Consider the following 22,433-nt stretch of genomic DNA (forward strand, 5'->3'; position numbering starts at 1 on the left):
TGGAGGAGTGGGCCCTGGTTCTGGAAAGACTCAGTGCAAGAGTATAGGGGAATTCCAGAACAGGGAAGTGGGAAGGGGTAGGTGGAAGAATAGGGGGACGGAAGAGGGTTTATGGGACTTGCGGGGAGTGGGGACCCAGAAAAGGAGAAATCATTTGCAATGTAAATAAAAATAAATAAATAAATTAATTAATTAAAAAAAGAAAAGAATAAAAAAAAGAATTACAGGTCTTAAAGGAAGAAGCACTAATGATCTAGAAATATATTTTGAAATGTTAAACACCTTTAGCACCCATAAAATGCAAACAGAAACTACTTTGAGATTTCATTTTGCTCCAGAATGGCTAAGACCGAAAACCAAGCCAAACAAAACAAATCGACAAACAAACAAACAAACAAACAAAAATTCCACAAACTAAAGCACTGCAAATGCTAGTGTGATTGTGGGAAGAAGGGGAGGGCACAAATTCATTCTTGGTGGTAGTGTCATATGGTGAAGCCATATAGAAACCAGTGTTGGGGTTCTTCAAAATGCTAAAGTGGATCTACAGTATGATACTGTGCCTGTGCATGGTCCCAAAGGACTCTACCTGCTACAGAGATACCTGTTTATCCATGTTCATTTCTATTCTATTCACAATATCTAGGAAACTGCTCAGATGTTCATCAATCAATGTAGGTAAAAAGAATGCTGTTCATGTACACAATGTAATATTGTCCAGCAGAAAAGAAAAATAAAATTATGAAATTCGAAGGTAAATATATGGGGTTGCAAATAATTACTTTGAGTTAGGTAAGCTATACCCATTAGACAAGTGCCACATGTTCTTGATATGTGGATGATAGCTTTGAATATTGAGATTCATATGCACCTATAGAAAAACGAACACAGCTCCCTGTGGGGGACTTTCAAGGGGAGTGAGATCAAATACAAATTATATGAATGAGGAATTATAAGGCAAGATGTGTTAAGTGGGGAGGGATATGGGAGAACAGAGCAGAGGAGAACGTAATGGACAGCTAACATGAAAGATTTTTGGAAAAAAACATATGGAAACGTCCTATTGTAGAAGTTTCTTGAAACTATTTATACAAAACCAAAAAGAGTTTGAACAAAGATACCTTGTGACTAGGAGACATTGCTTTTCTCGGGCAGCATTCAGTGTCAGATAAAAAGCCCAGCACTAGGTGGGACTATAACACTTTCAGTCAGAGAGGGCCCATGAACATCAAAACATGACAGTCCAGTGTCACTGCTCTTGGTTGTCCTCTATTACTTCATTTAACACCCTATTTCTGAATATACCAAATGCTTGAATCATAGACAGTAGAAACTTTATTGACCTAGATACTTTATCCCTTCTGGATTGCCTTCACAGTGCTAGAAGAGGTTCTGTGCAAGCTACTGGGAAAATCAGTCATTAATCTAACCTACCTGTGGACTATGGATGCTATAATAGAAGTGGACAAGAAGACATGTAGTAGTGGCATAGACGTTATGGAAGTAACTAGCACTTTCTGATTGGACTTAAGTGTTGCTACCTAAGACAGAACTCATGCTAGGCAATGCTAATGGAACTAAGAAATTGTAGCTTCATAGATCATAGGCCCTGGAGGAGAACCTATCATGATTATTCTGCTAAATTTACCTATTATTAAACCACCTCCTAAGCACTTATCTTCATAGCCATAGCTGAGTTCGTCCCCTCATCTCATAAGAGAAGCATTCTTTCTTTGCTTCTTTCTTTTTTTCAGTTGATGACAAAAATCTTAGAATGAACAGGAGAGGAGGTATATCACAAAGTCCCCGTCTTTAGCTGTGGAGCAGTTGGGTGCTGCTGGCTGCTGGGAATGGGAAGCCAGTTTTTCTTCAGGGATGCAGCTGGCATGCTCCAGCAGATGTTTTACCCCCATGAGCATGCTGGCAGCACCAAGTGAACATGGTGGGTTTTATAAAGAAAAGACGGGATTGGAAGTGAATAGTTGTGGGAAGATCAGGGCAGGGATTGTGATAGAGGAAATAAGGATGATTTAATCAAAACACACTATATGCATACATAAAAATTTTCAAACAATAAAAATAACTAATTATATAATAATACCTATAATAAAAATATCTATTTTTTTTTACATTTTACATAGTATCTCTTCATTACAAGTTGGAAGTGTGACATATATCATGAATTATATTTCTCTTGGCCAGCAGCATAATCATATATTCATAGAATATACTAATACAATGGAATTGCCTTAGAAATTTGTTGGAGCAAAATCTCCCTTGGCATTATATTTTCTGTTAGCCTATTAGAAAGCTGATGTTGGCTGGGCGGTAGTGGTGCACGCCTGTAATCCCAGCACTCTGGGAGGCAGAGGCAGGCGGATTTCTGAGTTTGAGGCCAGCCTGGTCTACAGAGTGAGTTCCAGGACATCCAGGGCTATACAGAGAAACCCTGTCTCGAAAAAAAAAAAAAACCAAAAAAAAAAAAAAATCAAGAAAGCTGATGTTGGTAGGCTGGCTGCTACTCTTAGAATTCTTGGGCCTTCTCCTTTTAATGATATTAGTTATCCATATAATCACAAAAGCTTTCACATTCCCCACCGATTCCAGACATTGCTTGCTATCCTTCCCAAGGAGTCTGGGGTGCATGGTTCTTGTGTATTGGACAGAATCGCTGCTCTATTAATGCACACGTGACCTTAGAGTTTCACACACTGAAGAGAAGGGGATACCGTGTATACTATGTCTGTGACTACCATAAAGGATCGAAGGACAAAAGACTATATCCTTTTGCTTAGAGAACAAGACACATTATCTTCCATTTGACTTCTGAAGATCCTGAATAATTTGCTACTGTAGAAACTTTTGAAATATAAAATTCTGTATAAACGTGTTTTATGAATTGGTCTCTGTAACAAGGTTATTTGATTGCATTTTCCATTAACTTGTAGACCATCAGTGACAATGTATTGATCTGCAGGACTTAAAATAAGAGGGTGAACATAGAAGCTTGGTAACTTGACCTTCTTCACCAACTTCAACCATTTCATTTTCATAGTCATTTAGATGAAAGTGAAAGATTTCTGGTGACAATTTGAGTATGGATCACTGAGAATGTCTTAACACAGTTTATTCCTATAATATATTTCACCTTGGGGTCTCATCTTCTCTGTCCTGGCCCCTCCAAATGACAGCAAACGCAGTTTCCTGTGGGAGAAAGTAAAACACTTCAAAGCCCTTCTATCTTCCTGACAGAGCCCATTGCTAGTGTCAAGACATAGAGTTATCATCATTCATGCAATTCCTTGGGGTTAATTCCTTGTGTGCAGAGGGTGCAGCTAAATTCTTCCTGTTATGGAAGGAAACTGCTCGCTTTGGTCTTAGGGGAGACAGAGCATAGACAGCTAGCCGAAGAACAATAATTATAAGGAGTAGGGAAAAAACCCCTTTCCATTTCAGAATAAATTGTGAGGTATAAAGTATTTTTCTAGTCATATAATATTTAAAGTTTTCATGAATAAAATGTTGATTTCTATTGGAAAAAAATGAACACAGTGACCAGTTTAAAATTCATGCCTCTCTCTTCCTCCGCATTGACCAGTGCCTTCCGATTAGAGCGAGAAAGACGGTGATAAGCCGTGTGCCTCTCTGCTGAACCGCTGTATATTAGAGGCCAGCAAAATTAGATTAAGGTGAAGGGAGGAATGCAAATTCTGTTAATAAGATTTCTATATTTAATTCAAATCCAAACACCCTGTGGGCCTATTGATGATAATCCCAGTTAATCTTGAAAAAGCTTTCCTGGTATCAAGGGATCCACCTCTGTGCTGCCTTTTATTACCTAGTAAATGAAGAATTTTTTGTAAACCCTTTTCTCGAGGTAGTGTAAATGTAGTGACAAGAGCTTTAATTCTTTTACTTTTGAGAAATAAAAATGTCACTGTATTGTAATGCACTCACATATAAAAACATCACCCAATTTTGTAGGCAAAGGGACACAAATAATGATTAAAAAAAACCCAAAACAACCAATGTTAAAAAGGCTATAAATAAATTCAAGTGAGATGTTATACATGACTGTTACATATAAATACCTAGCACCAATATATCATATGTTGTGGGAGGAGTTCAGAATCTCTTAAGAGAACTTGCTTTAAAAAAAAGCTTGCCTGTTCAATTGAAGAGCGCCCCCCAGAATCCTTAAGGGTCCTTACTGCTTCCCTTCTGCAAGCTTTGACAGGCAGGGCCTGTGCCTGGGGTTGCACCCTTTCTCTGCTTTCTTCTAAGGGTCTCTCTCTATTCCACAGCTCCTCCTGGGCCTTCATCACATCCATTTTAAAAATACACATATACTTGTTCTTTTCTTGTGTGTCCTGACTGTATCCATCTTGAACTACATGCCTAACAAGTCTGTAATCACAACCTATTTGGCATTTTTGACATGTGTGCATGTGTGTGTGAGTATGCACACACAGTCTAAAGCTTCACATGCTTAACTCTGTACAGGTTGTTACAATAACGTATAAAGGATGTACATTTGAGAACCAGAGGAATGTACACATACTGTAACTTTCTCCTTTCTCCCCAAACCAATGCACCTACATAGAAATTGTCTTTCTTACCTTGATCATAATTTCATGTCATTGTCATAAGCACAAAGTGTGTAATAATGATTCACATCTTTTAAAAGGTTCGGGCAGTAAAAATGCCTGTCTTCTTTGTTAGACAGGAGCCCCAATGACCACAGATATTTGCTTGTCTTAGTCAGTACACACATCTAGCACTTAGAATACTTCCAGTGCTCTGGCATAGTTTTCAACAAATATTTGCTGAATAAATGAATGAATGGGTGAATGAGCAAGCAAATGAGTGAATGAGTGAGTGAGTGAGTGAATGATATTTGGGTCACATTATACACTCAGTCAATATTGAAACTGAAAATCTTTTGAATATCTTTTTATTTATTAATTGATAAGATTATTTTGAAAAATTACAAGCCTGACTAAATGTATTATATTCATCTACATATATATATATATATATTTGAAAGTTGAAAGACTCAACATGTATAGGCAGAGCTGGGGAGATGTGTGTTAGCAGGTTTAGTGTGTTTGACAGTCTACCTAAGTATTACTCTTTGAATATGGCACCCAACTTCTAACCCTATGATCACTGCACATAGAATAGGAGACACAAACTTATACAAATCTTTTATTCTAACCCGAATATGTTAAAAATTTTGCTTCATTTAAAAAATTTGGCTTAGTAGATATAGCAAAGACTAGAGTTGACTGAAACTGCAGAACATATGCACAGACGAGCCCAGTTTTTCCTAACAGTAAATGAATTTTGAAGTGTTCCATCATTTAAATTTCCTGTAAAAGAAGACTAACAATAAGCAGTGTGGAAATTCTTTGATTCTGTCAGTTCAATAGAGTAGCCCTGTGCTCTTCGAAGTGGGAAGAAAAGTAACTAGTCAGGATAAACACAATGTTTCTTCCAAAAGCACGGGACTTTGAGAGATGATTGTGTAATAATAATCTTAGTATTAATAAACTAATATTTGTATATAAGCTATTTTATGGCCATGATTAATCTCTTTAGGTCATGAGAGTAAAGAAGATGTACTTCCATTTTAGCAAATTCTACATGAAGTAAAATTTCATCTTTTCAATTGCTTGCATTAGAGCCATCTCAAAAAAAAAATCACTGCCTACAGAATCATAGCCATAGTTCTGGGTACATAGTCAATTTGGTTGAACTAGTTTGAAGGGGTAGGCTTTTTTTATTACTTTGAAATATTAGTTGAAACCCTCATTACTTCAATATTATATATATATATATATATATATATATATACACATATAATTCAAGGATAACTATAACTAGATGTTATTAAACGAAGAATAAATGAAGTGAAAAATAGATAACCTGAAACAATTAATTCAAAGTCTATTATTTTGGTTTCCTGGGTTTTAAAACAAGGAGATATTTATTGCTAATGATTGATATTATTTTCAGTCACCACTCCACCTTTCATGGTTCTAGGAAATCTGGTTCTTTCTGGTTTCGATTTCTCTTTGATCTACTGATTCTGTCTCGGCCACCCTTGCACAGTGGGAGCAGCAGAATCTTTCCATCATTTCATTATGTGGGAACTATTTTATGGCTGCAATTTTAGGCTGTGTTTTTGTCGCAGTCAAAAGTAGCTTCGGAGGTAGATCATCCCTTATTCAGGCAGATGCTTAATGTACATTTACTGTGTTTTGTGTTTTAGATGCTTAGGCAATTCTTATATCTCATGCCCAAGCTTGATTTAGAGGTCTGTGTTCATCCCTTAGGCTATAAACATGTCAAACTCCTATAGAAGGGTCACCAATTCTGCATGGTCTTGTAGATACAGAAAACCTGATTTTTCACCCTCATGTAAAGAAAGGACTTTCTTTCCCTGGTTTTGATCAGAGAGCCCAACTTATTACCAACACAATTTTTATTGTTTCCCAAACAGATGTGGCTGAGTGGCTCTTGTAATGTTTCTATTAATAAATCTATCTCTAGTCACTTACCATATACTGTCATGGGAACCCTTGTGTGAGGTGTTAGTCCTATTAGCCTGCCACCCAAGGCAACTCCTTATGCAGAAATGATCAACAATGCCCCAGGGAAAGCACCTTGTGACAAAAAATAGCCTTAGCCCTCCAGTCATGAAGCCCCAAGCTGCGGTCTCCTTAACCTAAGCAATGAATCTATCCATCATTCCAAAGCACTTGAGTTGCATTTCAACATGTGTGATGCAAAAAGAGCATTTAGCTTAATGCTGACCCCTCCTGACACGTGACTGGTCATGGTACAGGTTTGCTGTAAGCCTTCATTTCTCAGACAATACAGATATCACAAGACTTTGTGGACTTCTGTTATTTTTGTTGATATTAATTAAAAAGCACTAATCCATTGGGATTAGGAACTGGCTCTGAAAAACCTGCTTAGAAATTAGAATTGCACTGTGTTTATGTTAAGTCACCAGCAAAGGATCTTCATTTACTATAGGAGAAAGTATGCTGTGCTCCTCCAGACTCCTCGGCTGGCTTCTCCTTATTAGCATGGTTTAATTTTTTTTGCCAGCAGTTAAATCAGTCCAAGTGGCTAATGAGGCTAAGGCAGCAGCTTTTCTCTCTGTAGCCAGATCATCTTTGCTGTGTTTTCAGGCTAGAGGAGAGCACCTAACTGGGAAACAGCACCAAAGTAAATGCTCTTAACTGTAGTCCTAGGCAGAAGCCATGAAGAAAGTCTGTGTGTTTGATCAAAATATAACTACCCCTTCTACTCAGAAGACTGACAGTAACACATGTGTGTTTGCAGATTGTAGATTTATGGAATTATAGTTTTATACCCAGGATTGACATTGTATCAAACAAGGTCTTTGTGAAGGCTTTTTCAATATTTATGCTATTTTATATGAGCATACTGTAGCTGTCTTCAGGCATACCAGAAGAGGGCGTCAGATCTCATTACAGATGGTTGGAAGCCACCATGTGGTTACTGGGAACTGAACTCAGGACCTCTGGAAGAGAAGCCAGTGTTCTTAACCTCTGACCCATCTCTCCAGCCCCAGAGAAGACTTTTTCAGTTCACCAAAGAATATCTATCTAATTTTGTAACACCTGTTTTACAGATATGGCAAGAAAAAAATTCATGCACTATCATAAAAAAAAATTAAAATATATATGAGCTTGTTATCAGCAAAACTAGAGATTCTTCAAGGTATAGCAATGAGGCTCTTTTCTCATTGGCTATTTAAAACAATATTTACTTTATATCAGTGTAAGTGTATATATGTATGAACTACATTCATGCTTAGTGTACACAGAGGCAAAAACAAGGTCTTAGATCCACTAGAAATGGAGTTACAGATGGTTGTGAGCCTTCTTGTGGTTGCTGGGAATCAAACCCAGGTCCTTTGCAAAGTCAGCAAGTACTCCTAGTTGCCACACCATTTCTTTAACTTTATTGGGTTGTTTTAAAGAGTAAATAAGGTGTCACGTATAAAAAGTTTATGGCTCTACTTGGCATATTCCATATTCCATATTTTACCCATTGTGATGGTTTGTATAAGTTTGACCCAAGGAGTGACAGGATTAGAAGGTGTGGCTCTGTTGGAGTAGATGTGTCACTGTGTGTGTGGATTATAAGACTCTTATTCTAGCTGCATGGAAGTCAGTATTCTGCTAGCAGCCTTCAGATGAAGATGGAGAACTCTCAGCTCCTCCTGTACCATGCCTTCCTGGATGCCGCCATGTTCCCACCTTGAAGATACTACACTGAGCCTCTGAACCTGTAAGTCAGCTCCAATTAAATGTTGTCCTTTATAAGATTTGCCTTGGTCATGGTGTCTGTTCACAGCAGTAAATCCCTAACTAACACACCCACATCATTAAAGATTTCACTAATCCAGCCAATAGATGGATTTAAAGACCTTGAAGAATATATTGTATACTATTTGAACAATTTGTAAGTCAATGGAGGTCAACACAATTTTCAGTAGCACTACGTGATTGCATTGGCATACAAAGTAGACCTTTGGTATTGCTAACAAGAGCCTATTTGTCTGTTTAATTTCACATTTTAAAATACTAAGTGCTATAAATTCATTTTAAGGCTATATGCCCCTGGAAGAGGAGGGGAATATCTAAGTATTTCTAATGATCTAGTTAAATGTTTGAATCTACAATGGTAAGACAGACCTCATGTTTTAGAATTTAGTACAAAAACAGAGTGACATTTGGGCTTTTTATTAGGACAATTTTGTTGGTACTGTAACCTGTTTGTAGCTCTAAAGGATAAAAAAGAAAATCATGCCATTCAATAGCTTTATTTGTTTGCAATTTCGCCCTGATTAGTCCATTTGAAAAGGAACAATGAGATAATAGTTGTCAGTCCATGAAAATTTAACAGTAACGAGGTAGTCCTGTCTCAGCCACAACAGAGTTTTTGCTTCTGCTATCACTTACTCCTGTTGTAAGGTCATCTTTTCCCATGGCACAACGAATATGTCTAGACAATTCATACCGACGAAATGACCTCCTTTAGTATTAACATTTATCACACTTACTAAAGACATGTCATCAAACTGAACCATCACTGAACCATCTGCTCTTTTAACTCTGAACACTTTCTGAAGTTATCCTTTCTACTTATATTTATTCAAAATGTGAAGTTGCAGACGAAGAGTTGCTGCCACAGCAGAAGTGAGGGGCGGGGTAGTAACCAGCCACTGGGATTTGCATATAATGTGGCATATGTTCTTAGCCTATGGAACTAGTAGGGCTCCTTATCATTTCTGGATGTCTCACAGAGTTTCTGTTGAAGAAATGACACAGGTCTGAAGAATTCTTAATACTCTACTTCAAGTGATAAATAAAGTTTTACTTGTTATAGAAAGTCAAAATATATACTATGATTTTCTCAGGTCCATCTTTCTCAAGTTTGTTGGCCCTCCTACTCAGCTTCTTCCAGCCTTCCCATTAACAACAGTTCTTAATCAGGATAACTTTGGATCTAGACTATATTTGGCAATGTCTAGGGGCATTTATGATTGTTGAGAGTGGATCCAGAGGGCATGGAGATGTGTTACTGGCTTTTAGTGGGCAGAGACTAGGGCAGTGCTAAAGATATATGAAGCAGTCCTTCATAATAAATTGTTGGCACAATCCACCCCAAAGTATTAATACTTTCAAGAAATTCTCTTCAACCCTGACTATCTCAGCTGACAGTGTAGAATTTAAATATTCACACGAGACTACTTAATCTCTACTTTAAAAATATTTATTTTAATAATTTTAAGATTAAGTGGAAATGTGTATGTTTGCATGGGGCTATGCGGACATGAGTCCAGACGCCCTGAGAGACTAGAGGTATAAGACCTGTAGCTGGTCCTGGGTTCTGGGAACTAAACTTGAGCCTTCTAGAAGAGCATCAAGTGTTCTTAACTGATGAGTCATCTCTCCAGCATCATCTGTACTCTTAAACAACAATGCACCGAACATAATTTTCTAAGTTATTTTGACCAAAATGTTATAGCATTGTTCAAGAATGTTGTTTGAAACAAAATAGCATGTGTGTGTGTGTGTGTGTGTGTGTGTGTGTGTGTGTGTGTAAACCAGACATAAAATACTCTCCTAACCAATTTTCATTGAACACCCATGTTGTGTGGAACATTCCATTTCTAACTCTTAAGTCAATTTATGGGAGGAGTGTGTGAAAGCACTTTACAGGAGAGAACCTGTGATCGCCATGCATCAACGTTAAGCACTAGCAGGGTTGCTGCTCTTGAAAAATCACATAAACATTTCACATATAAAATATTATTCATCAAGGCAATACCCTCTATGGGGCGGAAAGGTAACTACAGGGTCATGAAACTCTGTAGTTCTGCTTTCTTTTTTTTCTTTCCTTGTTTTTCCCTTGAAGAAACAAATCTGCCACTGAAATGTAATCTGGAGTCATGCAGTAGATTGACAGTGCGATGGGTATATGTGGGAGGGGAAATGAGGCGGTCTTTACTGTCCACCTCTGCAATATCATTACCCGCCAACTTGCCCTTTTCCCACCCTCTTTTCCCCAAAGACCACCATTCCACATCTGAACCCAGCGAGATGTGTGCTTTCTAACAGCTAAATCAACAAGGTCTCACATGAGCAGTGCCGTGCGGTGTGGTTGACTGATTTCATGAAAAACTAATCATGTATTCATCATTGAGATCAAACACTTCCTAAGTAATTATCATCTGAAGCCGGTTGGAGAGGACCTGAGAAAGCGGCACTGCTGATGTAATCAGCCACGGAGCAGAGCAGTTCCCCTCGCTTCTGCAAACCTTGGGTTGGAAGGCTCAGAACGAAAATTGTATTTTATAATTAAGAAAGTCAGAGTTGGCAGGCTGCAATCCTGTTTTGCCATCAATCATAACTACTTGAGATTGCCTGTGCATTTACTGGGACACATTTACGATCCACTTTTCAGACATAGTCTCTGCAACTTTATTTTTTTTAATCTCAAAAGAAGGGGAAATGTGATGATTTTTAATATCACAATATGATACTTCTGAGTGTTATCTATAGAATCAAATCATATCACTTCTCCAGCCTCCTTATTCGAGCTATGGCATTGATCTATGTGATGAAGGGGCGTTGCTATACTAAAATATGTGAAATTATAAGATGATTGCTTGAAAAACACTGTATTGTAGCTTTTTGTTTGTGATTATGAATTGAGATGAAGACAAATGATATAACAACAGGGTCATGAAACACTGTAGTTCAATTTTCTTTCTTTCCTTTTTATTTTTCCAAATATTTTACAGGATTCTGCACGCTGCTTCTTATGTCCCCGGTGGTCATATTCTTTTCTGTCTTACTTCTTTCCTCACATATCTTAATAAAGATGCTAGAAATAGAACCTCTGTTTCTAAATAGAGAAAGCAAGCTGCAGAAGGGCTGAGTATCTTGCTCATGATCACAGACGAGAAGGGTCATTTGAGAGGACTCTATTACAGCGCGACTAGAGGAGTGTAGCCCTTCGACCATTTTTCTGTAGTGTGTTTTTGGCAGTTCTTTGGTATGGGGCAATGAAGAAGTTCGAAAGAGCTACATGCAACAGACTTGGAGACATTAGAAAAGCCGTAAGCCAGAACAGGAAAGTCTGTGCATTGTGGGTTGGGCCGTTTCAAAGCACAGCTCTATTTGGTGTTCTCCGACCTCTCCAAGGTACAGGTGTGCGATTTGGGAGACTCAGTCCCTGGTGCTAGTTGTGAAAAGGAGAGCTAACATAGGTTACGACCTCACCCCTGCACATCTAAGAGGGAGGGGCTTTGACAATGTTCTTGAATGGGTTCCAGCAGCCAGCCAAGAATTCATGACCTGCTTTGCACAGCCACTAGACAGCAGGTATTAACCAGAGGTCCCCAGAGTCCGTGCCCCAGTTGTTCAATGGTTGGAAGTGTGTTGAACACCTCATGTAGCAGGAGAAAGATCTTTCCAGATCATGCAACTGTGGGAACATACAAATCACCTAACATTTAGCCAATCATAATTTTCCTAATCACATGCTACTTCTGAGAACACGCCTCATTTAATTGATTATTAATTTTTAAATTTCAGTATTTTAGAGTTACTTTATTATCAGTGCCTCCATTTTCACCTTTTTCTTAGTTAACAATTCATGAAGAAAGCATGCTAATAAAATCCTGGCCGAACTTTTATAAGATAGCTCGTTAAGATATCTCAACTATAATTTTTAAAGTACAGGTATGTTCCATGACACAAGTTAGAAATTTTGTAAACCTGAAAATTCACATTTTGGTAATTCCTTAAAGACGAGACCATCTTAACTCTTTATTCATATTTTATGAATTTATCTTTATTGTCCAATATTTAGGAAAATTTTATGTTTTTTTAATTGAGAAAACTTGCCAAATTATCCAATTTTACCTTAATTTAATGTTAACAATGAAACTCTATTCCAGTGTAGCCACACTAGAGACTTTTATCAGCATTAACAACAAATCAACTATCTGACATACATAGGGAAGCTATGATATGTATTTTTACTTTTAAAAATTGCTTCCTTGATAATTTTGTAAGTCCACTCTGATCATATTCATCCTGTCCCTAACTCAGGCCAGCCCGACCCCCTTCTCTACCCACCCGGCTTCATTTCCTTGTTTTGTTTTGCTTTTATGCTTAGCATGTCTGATTTTTGCTGTCTGTGTACTCTCTGTTGTGTGACCGGCCCTCCACTGGAGTGTAGTTACCTCTGGGATTACATGGTCTTTAAATAAATCTAATTCCCCTTCTCCTAGTAGCTAACTCTCAGTAGCTTCTTAGTTTGGGCTGAGCCTTCATGCCCAAACTGGAATTTTGTCTGGCTTGAACTTGCACAGTTTCTATGAAAGCTGTCACAGCCACTGTGAGTTCATATGTGCAACTCCTTGCTGTGCCCAGAGAACACTGTTTTCTTGTAGTCATCCTCTCACTATGGTAGTATTGCTGTCTCTCCTTCCACAGCGATCCCTGTGCCTTGGGAAGAGAGTGTGTGGTATAAGATTCCTATTTAGAGCTGAGCATTCCACAGTCTCTTATCTTCACCTTGAGTAGTTGTGGGTCTCCCTTAACTGCTGCATACTGCAGAAGGTTATCTTCTTGAGAGGCAGAGGCAGGTGGATTTCTGAGTCCGAAGCCAGCCTGGTCTACAGAGTGAGTTCCAGGACAGCCAGGGCTACACAGAGAAACCCTGTCTCAAAATAAGAAAAATAAATAATATAAATAATCAACAAACAAACAAACAAATAAATAAAAGGGTTATCTGATGTGCGAGAAGAGACAGGAGCCTGATATGGCTGTCTCCTGAGAGGCTCTGCTAGAGCCTGGCAAATACAGAGGGGGATGCTCTCAGTCAATCATTGGACTGAGCACAGGGTCCCCAATGGAAGAGTTAGAGAAAGGAACCAAGGAGCTGAAGAGGTTTGCAGCCCCATAGGAGAAACAAGAATATGAACCAAACAGTATCTCCAGAGCTCCCAGGCCCTCGACTACCGAAGAGCACACATGGAGGGACCCCTGCTCCAGCCACATATATAGCAGAGGATGGCCTTGTCAGACATCAGTGAGAGGAGAGGCCTTTGGTCCTGTGAAGGCTCGATGCCCCAGTGTAGGGGAATGCCAGGACAGGGAAGCAGGAGTGGGTGGGTTGGTGAACAGAGGGAGGGGCGATGGGATAGGGTGTTTTTGAAGGGGAAACAAGGAAAGGGAAAAACATGAGAAATGAAAATAAAGAAAATATCTAATTAAAAAAGAAAAAACAAAAAAGGAGATGTACTAATATATGGATATGATGATACATTTCTAGGAATTAATTTATCAGAATAATAGTAATAGGCTCTTCTTTATGACATATGAATGTCTAGTCAGTTTCTTGACATGATAACAGTACCAGGTTATGGTTTTATCTTGTGGAGCAGGCTTTATTTAAATCTAATAAGAACATTGGATTGATCTAGCATGGGAAGGGAATATAAGGACAGAGAAAAAGGAGGGAGGTGATTGGAGAAGGGATGGAGAGAAGAAGGTTTATGGGACATATGGGGAGGGGGGATCCAGGAAAGGGGAAATCATTTGGAATGTAAACAAAGAATATAGAAAATAAAAATATTAAAAAAAACAAAACCATATGGTCAGTAGGACACCAGAACTTTTTACCGTTTTCTAAATAAAACCTTCTTTTCTCAAAAAAAAAAGAACATTGTTAATTACTCCCATCCTGATCATGCTATTATTGAACCAGTATGTGTGACTTTCCAGCCTAGTTCATATGTAGCTTTCATCATCCACAGCTGGGTAAGGCTTTATGATTGTCCCCTCCCCCACCCCACCCCACCCCACCCCGCCTCGGGTAGTATCCATTACACACAACCACTAGGGGTGAGGCTTCCAGGGGAGTACCAGCTTGGCTTCTCCATGTTCATGGATGTTTACACATGTGCATGTGTGTCTTCACGTCTTCAGCAACAGAGTCTTACTGTCAGGTTCTAGAGAGCACCTAGAGGACTGACATATGGCCTGTGATGTCTGAGGCTTGTTGGGAACTACCTCCTTGACCAACAACTCCAAAAGGGGCATCACGTTTGTGGAACTGTGTGTTTTTATTTGTTAGATGTTTTCGGGCAATTAAGGAGTTTAAAATTGAGTTTTAAGAATAAATCTTTTCAACCACCACCCTGGCACCACCAGCCCAGGTTGGCAGATGGCCCCGGCCCAGGGCCATATTGCGTGGTTGGGCCGTAGCAGTCCTGAGAGGACCCTGCATACTCAGAGGCCCAGACTCACTAAGATGAGCAAGGAAGCTGTGAGAGAGGAGAGAGAAGAGGGGTGTGTGCAAAACAATTAGAGGTGGAGCCAGAGACTTGAGGGTAGTGAGGAAATGCCTGCCCAGCAATACTATGTATGTATGTCTGGGTCCATGGCCCTCAGCAGCAAGGTTTGTTATCACCAAAGGACAGGCAGATGTCCCTGGTCTGGGCTGCTGCCTGGGGCCATGTTGAGTCTGAAGGCTGAGCAGAGCTGGCCCCACCTCTCACCAGCTGCAGCGCTAGGGAGGGCTTGCCCCACCCCTCCGCAGAGGCAACCCCTTGCTCAGTAAACACAGTTGAGCTGCCAGGAAGGAGGGACGTTGCAGATGAGCCAGCCCCAAGAATGTAATAAGCTCAGGATTGCTGGTCCTGTCCCTCAGTGAGGCTGGGCTGGAGATTTGCTCCCTCCACCCATCCCTTGAAGCCTGAGGCAAGCAGGCTGGAGAGTGAGCCCCACACCTTGCCTGGGCAGCACAGCGGAACTGTCTCTGGAGTGAGCCAGCCCTGAGGGCATAGGAACTGGAAAGCTGGCCCTGCCCCCTTGCTAGTTGTGGCTTTAGATAGCTAGCCAGGGCAGTGCTGGGGACCTCACCCTAGTGGGTTGAATGAGCAAGAGCTAGTGGGCTGCCCAGATCAGCTATCAACCAGTCCCAGATCCTGGGCTTTGAGTTGGTTCATCCCAATCTCTACCCCATCTATGGACTGCTGGAGCATAGGAAGGGTTGGTCACCAGATCCAAGACAGCTGGATCTCCACGACACAGGGCAACAATAGTATATCTGTGACAAGAGTCCCAGTGAGGATTCAGTTTTGATAGGGTAGAAGACGCCAGAGGTCTTGAACCAGAACAATGACTCATTGCAATGAACATTTTCAAGTAAAGATGTGTGTAACACATCTTTATAACAAAAGGTTATACTCTGGGACACACTATAGCTTCCACAATAAGATTCATTTTTCTTTTGGAGGAAAGGAAGCAAGAGATACAAAGGGACAAGGGAGATGATGGACTTGGGGTGCATGATGGGAAGTCACAAAGAATAAAAAGGGTTTTTTTAAAGAAAAATTTACAATATACAGTAAAAATGGAAATAAACCTACCAAACCAAAACCAGTTGATGGATACTAGTGTATGTGTGTTGAAACTTGCATGAATTGATTGCTTTTGATTTAGTTTTAGAATGGTAGAGGCACTTTGTATATCTCTTCTTCATACTAAAATATTTTTGTAGTGGTGGTAGTAGTGGTGTGTGTGTGTATGTGTGTGTGTGTGTGTGTGTGTTTCTGTCGTCTGTCTGCTCTTGTGTGAATGCAGGTACAACAATCACTATCAAATGGAGATTAAAAGGTTGTTATAAATCCTGTCCTCATTATGTAAAAAGATTATATATACATATATATTTAAACACTTATTTATTTTATGCATATGAGCACACTGTTATACCAGAGCACTTCTGGTTGTCTTAGACACACCAGAAGAGAGCATCGGATCCCATTACAGATGAGCCACCATGTGGTTGCTAGGAATTGAACCCAGGACCTCTGGAGGAATAGTCAGTGCTCTTAGCAAGTGAGCCATCTCTCCAGCCTCAAGAGATTACATCATGAAGCATATTCATAAGGGGAAGTAATGTACAACTTACAAAGCATGGGTGGTATGGGGATATCAGCATTTGCTCTTGTGCACACACAGACTTGGAAATTTCATATCTGCTTAGCTGTCTGAATTACAGGGCAAGGCACTGGCTTCCTTCTCTGATCTTTCCAGCTTTTATTTCTTGCTCAATATCATCTAGCACTGTGGCTTTTCTTGTAGAATAGCTCACTTTTTCCTCAGGTGTCCCCAAGTCCCTGTCATTACAACATCTGCATAAATGAAAAGTCAAGAGTTTGAGTCTGAGACTACTGGGACCAACTACAGATGAAACTAAGATAAACAACCAGAAAAAAAGATTAAATAGCTTATTACTCAAAAGTATTCTAACACAAGTAGGAGATTATATACGGGGGTCTGGAAGAGTACTTAAGAACTATACTGGGAAAAATTGGGAGTCTTACGAATATTGTAGAGTTTGAAGAAATCCCAAAGCAAACAGGAACAACCAAACAGGATTATGTCACAAGGAAAGCAGGCACAGGACAAAGGAGAGGAAAGGGTTCTGTTCCAATGAAAGGCTAAGAACCTCAAGTCAGTTTGGAGGACCTTTAAGATGACTGAGGTAGGTAGGAGGCAAGAAATGTGGTGGGCAAAGACAGCAGAGATGTCAAGACGCTTTTGTCTGCTTTGAGGTTTAGCCTAGACCACCGGCCAAACACAAAGCAACAGCCAGGGGTAGACTCCCACTTGTGTTTCATACAAGCACATTCTGCCTCACCAGTTAACTGCTTAATCTCTATTTTCTCCAAATGTCATGTGAGATAAAATACAAGCCCTCTTCTTGGGCAGTCCTGGTAGTCATGCCTTGCTGTAAATGATGCATTACCTTTCTCAAGACATCTCCTTTTTGAAGCTCCATTTCAGTATTCTGTGTTATGCTAACCTTGTGGTTAATCCTCTGGGAATAAAATAAGAAGAGAGCAAACAAGTTCCTGTGTCTAATGGGAAAAGAATAAAGATTAATTTTCTCTAGCCAATGGCACGTAAATTTGCAGCCAGTGGCTATCACCTTAATGATCTGACAACCTTTTGGTTGACACTGGGTAGAACCTTTGACTTTGTAGGTAATGTTCACATCAACCCATTTCTAAGATCGTTGCTTTACATTAAGTTCTAGCCCAGGTGCTACCGAAGGAAGGTAGGGAGACTCGAAAGCTTAGGTCTTATTGACTTTGCAGAACTGTTTAGGTTGGGCCTTTCATGGTAGGATTTTGGATAACATTCCTGCTGTCGATTGGGGTTCCTTACACATCTATTTACCACCTTTTAAAAGTGTGTCTTAATTTAAAAGCTGTCATATAGATGGTGAAGCAAGCTGAGGTACTCAGTGCATCCACATGTTCCTAGGCACAGCAAAACATTCCAAGACCTCTGTAAAATAAATACAAACAGGGGAGTCCGCATGACACTAGGGACGGTTCATTATTCTTTGGACTGTTGAAAGAATCAATAAAATCTCTTATATTCATGGTAAAACCACTGTATTGTATTTAATACTCAGAAGAACATAGATCCAACAGTTTAACAGGGTTGCTTTGACATTTTACTTTATCCTAGGCTTTGCAAAAGACATAAACACACACACACACACACAGACAGAAGGATGGAGGGAGAGAAGAGAGAGAGAGAGAGAGAGAGAGAGAGAGAGAGAACTAGATCTACCTATTTTCTGTCTTATATCTATCTAGGCATCTGCCTCTTTTAAATAGTAGGTGCCAAAGTAATGTATGTCCATTGTACTTTGAAACAATAGACTGTCATCTATTTAGATGTGATACTCTCTGGCTTCCACAGTTTTCTAAACTCAGTCTTTAAATAACAGCCGAAGGACTCTCAGCTTAAAATTGTCAGTACTTTGATAATCTTTACCCAAAACAAGGGTTCTTCACTGGTGTGCACAGAATATGTATCAGTGGCTTAGAAATGAGCTAGCTTGTTTTCCTCAGCACTGGACGTTCAAACCAGCTCCTATTTCTGTTGCATATTTTAATGAAGATAAAAAGACATAGGCTTGAGTATAATGATGCTGAAACATCCTCTCTGGATGCTTTTCCTATTATTCCACTATTGTAAGGAGAAAGGACCAGTTTTCAAGCCTGCATTTTGTGAGACACTGGTTACATTTTATTTAGATTTACATAGTTCTTAGTTTTACAATGCACTGTCTATTGAAAATTAGTTACATACTTACATCCTAAAGATGTAAATAATTCCCCCACCCCAACCCCAGGAGTCACTCTGATTCCCAAACGATAATTTCTGAAAAGATGGCATTTGAAAGATAAATAACCTCAAGTTCTCTAATTCTTATGTAAGTAAAAGAAAAGCATACTAAAAAAAAACATTTTGCTTTCATCGCAAATTTCATTTGCCATTTCATTATTGATGTATTTTTGCAGTTCTCGAACTTTGAGAGTCACTGGCTAGCTCTCATCCAGGCACACCGAGTGTAGAGTTTGGAACCTTGACAAGTACAGATGGCCAATATTTAAGCTTTGTTCAGAGCCTCTGTCTCACTGCATGTTGCGGACACATGCGTATAATAGGGGATATCTTTTATTCCTTTGGCTCGGAGAGTCATGTTGAGCCTGGGTCAGCGCACATCCCTGGGTCACTCTTTTCATTCGTGGAAATTTTCTGCAACATTTAGGCATATTCCCGAAGCTCAGTTCATCACATGCCTGTGAGTACTCAGTATAGTCTGGGGTTACCATCTCCAAATGCAGTCAGTCATTTGCTTAGACACCTGTGCTTAGGGGAAAACAATCTTCCAGTCCAAGTTGGGAAAGACAAGTACTGTGGGCAAGGGCTCCCCTTACTGCTGCGGCCAGCCATCTTCCTTTATTACTCCCAACACTTGTAAGGCAGGCGTTGCCAGGGCTGTTATTCGCTTCCTTGAGTTCCTTCCTCACAATTCTGGGTCGAACTTTTCCATATGAAGTCCTGCAGGGATGACTTGGTCAACTCCATGTCCTCAGAGTCACGAGAGGTGAGGTTGATACAGCAATTACGATGCCACCATAACTGTCAGGCTGTTTTCCTATGGAAACACATTTTCACCTCTGTGCTGTCCTCCTCCTGGTATATCAGGACGAGCTCTAAGTACCTGGATGTGAACATGCTGCTTTCCTAGTGTATGCTTCAGAGAAGATGCACATCTCTCTCTCTCTCTCTCTCTCTCTCTCTCTCTCTCTCTCTCTCTCTCTCTCTCTCTCTCTTTCTGTGTGTGTGTGTGTGTGTGTGTATTACCTAGCTCCTTCTTAGATTCTGGAATCATTCAACACAGGGACCAAGATTGTACCTCAATTTCCCTAATGTGTCTGACAAGTTAGAAGCATAAAGAATATCTGGTAAATATTTTACAATGTAAACAAGCGAAGTTGAGGCCAGCCAAGCTTGCCTCACGAGGCACATAAGAAGCTAAGAATTTTTTACACTAAGTGGCTTTTTATCCTGTTCTTTGGGGGGATTTTGAAGAAATAGATATTCCCATTTATCATGTTTTTATCAACTCTTTATGTTCTCTTTTGTCACAGAGTGTGAAGGAAAGCATTTGTCATAAGCTCCCACACTCACATTGTGCTTTGCCGTATTTCTTTTATATAGTTGTGTTTTAGCTGGGTGTGATGGCACACACCTCTAATCTCACCACTTGGAGGCAGATGCAGGTGGATCTCTGTATGTTTAAGGCCTGCCTAGTCTACAGAGTGAGTTCCAGGGCTTTGTGGAAGATACCCTGTCTCTCTCCATTCCCCCAAAACCTAAAATAAGATTTGTTTATCTTCAATGTTATATACTTTCTGTGTCTATGTGCATGTGAATGCAGGTGCCTGCAGAGGATAGAAGAGGGCACTGAATAACCCTCCTCACCCTAGGGATGTGGGTGTTAGGAACTGCACTTGGGTCCTCTGAAGGAAGTAGCATGTACTCTTAATCTCCAGCCTCAGAACTGGGATTTGACTTGCGCTCAATTTTGTCTTTAAAGTGACAAACTTATTAAGGAAAATGTGAAGTGGAGAGGAACTATATCTTCATGATTTTCAAAGTGGATGTAACAGGGGACAAGCCCTCATATCAGCAACATCTGGCATCTCAGAGTAGCAAAAACTGGGCTCAAGATGCAGAAATTTCCCATAGTGTATCTCATCATCAAGGGTGAACTAATGTGGACACATGCACACACAAACACATACAGGCACACAGAGAGACACACACAGGGTCATACACTCACATATAGGATCTGTTATTGCCGTGCTTTTGAATAAAAAACTCATTGTGTTTCATTGAAGACTACACAATGGGTTTTAAGATAGGCAGAATATTACTACAATATCAAGAATAGTTTTGTTTTTCTGGTAGAGCAATTGTTTGTAAGGAAATAGAGGAGATGTCACATACTTAAGATGAGGTACTTAGTAATAACTAATTAAATATGAGATACGCATCAGCAAGGCAATTGAAAATTTAAGAATCCATGCAGGCTGCTTTCTTTGGCAGGTAAATCATGGACCATGCAGATTTTTCTCGAATCCAGCTTTGACACATTATACGGCTGATTGACATACTTTTGCTTTATGGATGGGTGAGTAAAGCTAAATCAGCCTTTCATTGTATGAGCATCTCTTTTGCTAAGAGAAAGGCTGTCTCCCCAATGGAAGAAGCACAGTGCAGTGCTAGATTCCCATGGTTGCAGCTCAGTTGGGGGAGACAGGCTTGTAATGCCTGGCTATAGCCTTAAACTATGGGAAAGTCCCATGCCTCAGCTGTGACTAGAGTATAAATCCAACCAAAGCATCAGTGTCTGCACCCCCACCACCTGCTCTAAACCAGCAGGAGCCTGGAAGAGAAAGCATATGCTCTAAATGCTACTGGCTTCACAAGGTGTACAGAGGACGGGCTGAACAAGTTTGCCAAGGACAGGGCAGCTTCTGGTGCATGAGGGTTGGAGGGAAGACAGTAAAATCACACAGATAGGAAAGTGACCACAGTCATTAGCACCATTGTGTCCAATGCATGTGCTCAGGAGTACTTGTTATAGTCAGGGTAAATACTCTTGTTAAAAGGCAGTGAAAGAAGCAATAGCTTGTTGAATGAGTTTGAGTACTAGGTCCTTACTCTATGATAGGTCCTTCTATGCTTCAGAAATGAAAGACCTTGAGGGCTGAGGCTCAGAAGGAGATTATATCAATCTGAATGGTTCCAATCATTTCCCTTATATAGCTGCTCCTTGTTTTTGTACACATTGCAGGCAACGTTGTGACCTACACAGATGAATAAGACAAAATGCACTCACGAGTTCACTGTGCAACATGATTCGCAGCTTAGATTACAACACTGAGAGTGGGTGAGGGACATATCTCATTGCTGTGACAATGGGTCTCACAGAAATCAAGATGACCTGGAAGAGGGGAAATCCACGAAATGCTTAGGTGTTGTGTTCCAAGAGAGAGAGGTTATGTGGGATTTAGGGACCCTTCATGCCTGAGAAATGAAGCTAATGAGAACGTTTACAGACTATTGCACAGTGAGTGTCCTATGTGTCCGGTGCTTGCCCGCCATTTAGCGCATACTCGTCTCACTTCAAGTAGTCAATGAAATATCTCAGTTGAAATTTTATAAGAGGGATCTTGGAGACAGAGAAACCATGAGAAACCAGAGAAACTACAGCCCATCTTCTGCTGTTCAGATGTCTGTAAGCTCTGCCACCTCATTTACAGAAGCATTGGCTCTCTGATCTATAACACGGAGATAGTATTTGTATTTATCTTGCAGAAGTATGAAAGGCTTAAATAGCTATAATGTGATCAACAAATGAGCATATATCACTTTCTGTGATTTTTAGGTTAGAGAGCATAAAAATCCCAAAAGGTCCTTTATAAA

The sequence above is a fragment of the Apodemus sylvaticus genome, chromosome 8 (genome assembly GCF_947179515.1).
Source record: "Apodemus sylvaticus chromosome 8, mApoSyl1.1, whole genome shotgun sequence".
Taxonomy (NCBI): domain Eukaryota; kingdom Metazoa; phylum Chordata; class Mammalia; order Rodentia; family Muridae; genus Apodemus; species Apodemus sylvaticus.